Genomic DNA, 7,500 nt, shown 5'->3' with positions numbered 1-7,500 from the left:
CTCATATCCCCTACTACGGCTGTAGCATAGGGGGACCGCCAGAAGCGCTGGACCCTTCAGCGCTTCGCTCATATCCCCTACTACGGCTGTAGCATAGGGGAACCGCCAGAAGCGCTGGACCCTTCAGCGCTTCGTCCCTACTACGGCTGTAACATAGGGGAACCGCCAGAAGCGCTGGACCCTTCAGCGCTTCGCTCATATCCCCTACTACGGCTGTAGCATAGGGGGACCGCCAGAAGCGCTGGACCCTTCAGCGCTTCGCTCATATCCCCTACTACGGCTGTAGCATAGGGGGACCGCCAGAAGCGCTGGACCCTTCAGCGCTTCGCTCATATCCCCTACTACGGCTGTAGCATAGGGGGACCGCCAGAAGCGCTGGACCCTTCAGCGCTTCGCTCCTATCCCCTACTACGGCTGTAGCATAGGGGGACCGCCAGAAGCGCTGGACCCTTCAGCGCTTCGCTCCTATCCCCTACTACGGCTGTAGCATAGGGGGACCGCCAGAAGCGCTGGACCCTTCAGCGCTTCGCTCCTATCCCCTACTACGGCTGTAGCATAGGGGGACCGCCAGAAGCGCTGGACCCTTCAGCGCTTCGCTCCTATCCCCTACTACGGCTGTAGCATAGGGGGACCGCCAGAAGCGCTGGACCCTTCAGCGCTTCGCTCATATCCCCTACTACGGCTGTAGCATAGGGGGACCGCCAGAAGCGCTGGACCCTTCAGCGCTTCGCTCATATCCCCTACTACGGCTGTAGCATAGGGGGACCGCCAGAAGCGCTGGACCCTTCAGCGCTTCGCTCCTATCCCCTACTACGGCTGTAGCATAGGGGGACCGCCAGAAGCGCTGGACCCTTCAGCGCTTCGCTCCTATCCCCTACTACGGCTGTAGCATAGGGGGACCGCCAGAAGCGCTGGACCCTTCAGCGCTTCGCTCCTATCCCCTACTACGGCTGTAGCATAGGGGGACCGCCAGAAGCGCTGGACCCTTCAGCGCTTCGCTCATATCCCCTACTACGGCTGTAGCATAGGGGGACCGCCAGAAGCGCTGGACCCTTCAGCGCTTCGCTCCTATCCCCTACTACGGCTGTAGCATAGGGGGACCGCCAGAAGCGCTGGACCCTTCAGCGCTTCGCTCCTATCCCCTACTACGGCTGTAGCATAGGGGGACCGCCAGAAGCGCTGGACCCTTCAGCGCTTCGCTCATATCCCCTACTACGGCTGTAGCATAGGGGAACCGCCAGAAGCGCTGGACCCTTCAGCGCTTCGCTCATATCCCCTACTACGGCTGTAGCATAGGGGGACCGCCAGAAGCGCTGGACCCTTCAGCGCTTCGCTCATATCCCCTACTACGGCTGTAGCATAGGGGGACCGCCAGAAGCGCTGGACCCTTCAGCGCTTCGCTCATATCCCCTACTACGGCTGTAGCATAGGGGAACCGCCAGAAGCGCTGGACCCTTCAGCGCTTCGTCCCTACTACGGCTGTAACATAGGGGAACCGCCAGAAGCGCTGGACCCTTCAGCGCTTCGCTCATATCCCCTACTACGGCTGTAGCATAGGGGGACCGCCAGAAGCGCTGGACCCTTCAGCGCTTCGCTCATATCCCCTACTACGGCTGTAGCATAGGGGAACCGCCAGAAGCGCTGGACCCTTCAGCGCTTCGTCCCTACTACGGCTGTAACATAGGGGAACCGCCAGAAGCGCTGGACCCTTCAGCGCTTCGCTCATATCCCCTACTACGGCTGTAGCATAGGGGAACCGCCAGAAGCGCTGGACCCTTCAGCGCTTCGCTCCTATCCCCTAGTATACACTGGGTAGTCTGTTCCTATCATTGTGTGCAAGGTGGCTTGGTTACCCCCTACCAAAATGGGTCACAGCCGTAATAGGCGAAGTACAGAAGCGCTGGAACCTTCAGCGCTTCGCCCCTATCACGGCATTAAAACCCGAGCGAAAAACTCTATGTCCTTAAACGAAATACCCGTTTTGCGCGGTCCATATCTCCGCGAAAACACAACGCACAGCCGGGACACTCATATCTAATTGTAGTCCAAGTCCCCCTCTACAAACACATCCGAGTGGATCCTGGATGCGACCTCCACAGCCGAGGCACGAGTCGGTCAAAGTAGGTCGCAGGGACCATATTACGCGCGCCATATCTACCCGGAAATAGAACGCACAGCGGGGATACTCATGCCCAGTTGTCGAGCTGGAAGTCCTCTAACCACCCATATAAGATGAATAATAAACGGATACACACAGCCGATGCAGCGCGTGTTTGAAAACCGCCGATCGATCTTCATACTCTGACAAAATCACAGCGAAAAATCCTTAAACCAAATACCCGTTTTGCGCGGTCCATATCTCCGCGAAAACACAACGCACAGCCGGGAACCTCATATCTAATTGTAGTCCAAGTCCACTTCTACAAACCTATCCGAGTGGATCCTGGATGCGAGGTCCACAGCCGAGGCACCACGCGGTCAAAGTAGGTCGCAGGGGCCCTATTACGCGCGCCATATCTACCCGGAAATGGAACGCACAGCGGGGATTCTTATTTTGAATACACGGTCCCGACGTCCTCTAACTACCCATATAAGCAGAATAATAAACGGGTATCCACAGCCGAGGCAGCACGTATTTGAAAACCGCCGACCGATCTTCATACTCTGACAAAATCACAGCGATAGCGCCAATACTCTGTTTCCTTAAACCAAATCGCCGTCTTGCGCGGTCCATATCCCCGCGAATACACAACGCACAGCCGGGACACCTATGCCGACGTGTAGCCACCGTCAACCTCTAAAGACATGTGGAGGGTGATCCACAATCGGACACTCACAGCCGAGGCACGACGCGGTCAAAGTAGGTCGCAGGGACCATATTACGCGCGCCATATCTACCCGGAAATAGAACGCACAGCGGGGATACTCATGCCCAGTTGTCAAGCTGGAAGTCCTCTAACCACCCATCTAGACACTCCTATAAACGGATACACACAGCCGATACAGCGCGTATTTGAAAACCGCCGACCGATCTTCATACTCTGACAAAATCAAAGCGAAAGACTTAAACGAAATACCCGTTTTGCGAGGTCCATATCCCCGCGAATACACAACGCACAGCCGGGACACTTATACCCGATCGTAGACCACATCCACCTCTACAAACCTATCCGAGTGGATCATGGATGCGACCTCCACAGCCGAGGCACGGTGTAGTCAAAGTAGGTCGCAGGGACCACATTACGCGCGCCATATCTACCCGGAAATAGAACGCACAGCGGGGATTCTTATACTGAATACACGGCCCCGACGTCCTCTAACCAACTATGTAAACTGAATAATAAACGGATAACCACAGCCGAGGCAGCGCGTGTTTGAAAACAGCCGACCGATCTTCATACTCTGACAAAATCACAGCGAAAGACTTAAACGAAATCGTCGTTTTGCGAGGTGCATATCTCCGCGAATACACAACGCACAGCCGGGACACTTATACCCAGTTGTAGTCCACGTCCCCCTCTACAAAACTATCGGAGTGGATCCTGGATGCGAGGTCCACAGCCGAGGCACGGTGTAGTCAAATTAGGTCGCAGGGACCATATTACGCGCGCCATATCTACCCGGAAATAGAACGCACAGCGGGGATTCTTATACTGAATACACGGCCCCGACGTCCTCTAACCAACTATGTAAACTGAATAATAAACGGATAACCACAGCCGAGGCAGCGCGTGTTTGAAAACAGCCGACCGATCTTCATACTCTGACAAAATCACAGCGAAAGACTTAAACGAAATCGTCGTTTTGCGAGGTGCATATCTCCGCGAATACACAACGCACAGCCGGGACACTTATACCCAGTTGTAGTCCACGTCCCCCTCTACAAAACTATCGGAGTGGATCCTGGATGCGAGGTCCACAGCCGAGGCACGGTGTAGTCAAATTAGGTCGCAGGGACCATATTACGCGCGCCATATCTACCCGGAAATAGAACGCACAGCGGGGATTCTTATACTGAATATACGGCCCCGACGTCCTCTAACCAACTATGTAAGCTGAATAATAAACGGATAACCACAGCCGAGGCAGCGCGTGTTTGAAAACAGCCGACCGATCTTCATACTCTGACAAAATCACAGCGAAAGACTTAAACGAAATCGTCGTTTTGCGAGGTGCATATCTCCGCGAATACACAACGCACAGCCGGGACACTTATACCCAGTTGTAGTCCACGTCCCCCTCTACAAAACTATCGGAGTGGATCCTGGATGCGAGGTCCACAGCCGAGGCACGGTGTAGTCAAAGTAGGTCGCAGGGACCATATTACGCGCGCCATATCTACCCGGAAATAGAACGCACAGCGGGGATTCTTATACTGAATACACGGCCCCGACGTCCTCTAACCAACTATGTAAGCTGAATAATAAACGGATAACCACAGCCGAGGCAGCGCGTGTTTGAAAACAGCCGACCGATCTTCATACTCTGACAAAATCACAGCGAAAGACTTAAACGAAATACCCGTTTTGCGAGGTCCATATCCCCGCGAATACACAACGCACAGCCGGGACACTTATACCCAGTTGTAGTCCACGTCCCCCTCTACAAAACTATCGGAGTGGATCCTGGATGCGAGGTCCACAGCCGAGGCACGGTGTAGTCAAAGTAGGTCGCAGGGACCATATTACGCGCGCCATATCTACCCGGAAATAGAACGCACAGCGGGGATTCTTATACTGAATACACGGCCCCGACGTCCTCTAACCAACTATGTAAGCTGAATAATAAACGGATAACCACAGCCGAGGCAGCGCGTGTTTGAAAACAGCCGACCGATCTTCATACTCTGACAAAATCACAGCGAAAGACTTAAACGAAATACCCGTTTTGCGAGGTCCATATCCCCGCGAATACACAACGCACAGCCGGGACACTTATATCTAACTGTAGTCCAAGTCCCCCTCTACAAATCTATCCTAGTGGATCATGGATGCGAGGTCCACAGCCGAGGCACGATGTAGTCAAAGTAGGTCGCAGGGGCCATATTGCGCGGTCCATATTTACCCGGAAATGGAACGCACAGCGGGGATTCTTATACCGAATCCACGGTCCCGACGTCCTCTAACTACCCATATAAGCAGAATAATAAACGGGTATCCACAGCCGAGGCAGCACGTATTTGAAAACCGCCGACCGATCTTCATACTCTGACAAAAAGCGCCGGGCGATCTTCATACTCTGACAAAATCACAGCCGTTTTTATATCGTTTTGCGAGATGGATATCTCCGCGAATACACAACGCACAGCCGGGATACTCATACCTAATTGTATAATACGTCTACCTCTACAAACCTATCCGAGTGGATCCTGGATGCGAGATCCAGAACCAGGATCCATATCGCGCGGGTAAACGGCGGGAGTAACGAGGACTCTCTTAAGGTAGGGGACGTTACTGGGCTGCGCTGCGAAAGACGAGCGCCAAAACTCTGTTTCCTTAAACGGAAGCGCCGTTTTGCGAGGTGGATATCTCCGCGAAAACACCACGCACAGCCGGGACACTTATACCCAATCGTAGACCACGTCCACCTCTACAAACCTATCCGAGTGGATCCTGGATCCGAGACCCACAGCCGAGGCACCACGCGGTCAAAGTAGGTCGCAGTTGCCGTTTTGCGCGCTCCATCTCTCCGCCAAAACACCACGCACAGCCGGGACACTTATACCCTATTGTAGACCCCGACCTCCTCTAACCACCCATACATGCAGAACAATAAACGGATACCCACAGCCGATGCAGCAAGTAGTTCAAAAGCGCCGGCCGATCTTCGTACTCTGACAAAATCACAGCGAAAGACGAGCGCCAATACTCTGTCTCCTTAAACCAAATCGCCGGTTTGCGCGGTGCATATCCCCGCGAATACACAACGCACAGACTCGGCCCCTACGCCGAATAGTAGACCACGTCCACTTCTAAAGACCTGTGGAGTTTGAGCCACAATCGGACACTCACAGCCGATGCACGACTCGGTCAAAATAGGTCGCAGTAGCCACATTGCGCGGTTCATATCTCCGCCAAAACACAACGCACAGCCGGGATACTTATGCCGAATTGTAGACCCCGACGTCCTCTAACCACCCATCTAGACACTCCTATAAACGGATACCCACAGCCGATGCAGCGCGTAGTTCAAAAGCGTCGGCCGATCTTCGTACTCTGACAAAATCACAGCCAAAGACGAGCGACAATATCGCCGGTCTGCGAGGTCCATATCTCCGCGAAAACACAACGCACAGCCGGGACACTTATACCCGATCGTAGACCACATCCACCTCTACAAACCTATCCGAGTGGATCCTGGATCCGAGACCCACAGCCGAGGCACGATGTACGCAAAGCCGGTCACAGTAGCCGAGCGCCAATACTCTGTTTCCTTGAACAAAATCGCCGGTTTGCGAGGTGCATAGCTCCGCGAATACACAACGCACAGCCGGGACACTTATACCCAATTGTAGACCACATCAACCTCTACAAAACTATCCGAGTGGATCCTGGATGCGAGACCCACAGCCGAGGCACGATGTGGTCAGAATAGGTCGCAGGGGCCACATTGCGCGGTCCATAAACCCGGAAATGGAACGCACAGCGGGGATAATAATACCGAAATGTCGACCCAGACGTACTCTCACAACCCATAAGGCAGACCAATAAACTGACACCGACATAACCAATAAACTGACACCGACAAATGAATAAACGGACACCCACAGCCGATGCAGCACGTATTTCAAAAGCGTTAGCGATATTCGTCTCACAGCGAAAGACGAGCGCCAATACTCTGTTTCCTTGAACCAAATTCCCGGTTTGCGCGGTCCATATCTCCGCGAATACACAACGCAAAGACTCGTCCCCTACGCCGAATAGTAGACCACGTCCACTTCTAAAGACCTGTGGAGGAGGATCCAGGATCGGGCATTCACAGCCGATGCACGACGTGGTCAAAATAGGTCACTGTAGCCATATTGCGCGCTCAATATCTCCGCCAAAACACAACGCACAGTCGGGGTACTTACGCCGAATTGTAGACCTTGACGTCCTCTAACCAGCCATCCATGCACTCCTATAAACGGATAACCACAGCCGATGCAGCAAGTAGTTCAAAAGCGTCGGCCGATCTTCGTACTCTGACAAAATCACAGCGAAAGACGAGCGCCAATACTCTGTCTCCTTAAACCAAATCGCCGGTTTGCGCGGTGCATAGCTCCGCGAATACACATCGCACAGACTCGTCCCCTACGCCGAATAGTAGACCACGTCGACTTCTAAAGACCTATGGAGTTAGATCCACAATCGGACACTCACAGCCGATGCACGACGTGGTCAAAATAGGTCACTGTAGCCGTTTTGCGCGCTCCATATCTCCGCCAAAACACAACGCACAGCCGGGGTACTTATGCCGAATTGTAGACCCCGACGTCCTCTAACCAGCCATCCATGCACT

This window comes from Anarhichas minor, unplaced genomic scaffold (genome assembly GCF_050575085.1).
Source record: "Anarhichas minor isolate MPS153535 unplaced genomic scaffold, ASM5057508v1 ptg000227l, whole genome shotgun sequence".
NCBI classification, from domain to species: Eukaryota; Metazoa; Chordata; class Actinopteri; order Perciformes; family Anarhichadidae; genus Anarhichas; species Anarhichas minor.
The sequence above is the reverse complement of the archived record's forward strand: the minus strand, read 5'-3'. Positions refer to the sequence as shown.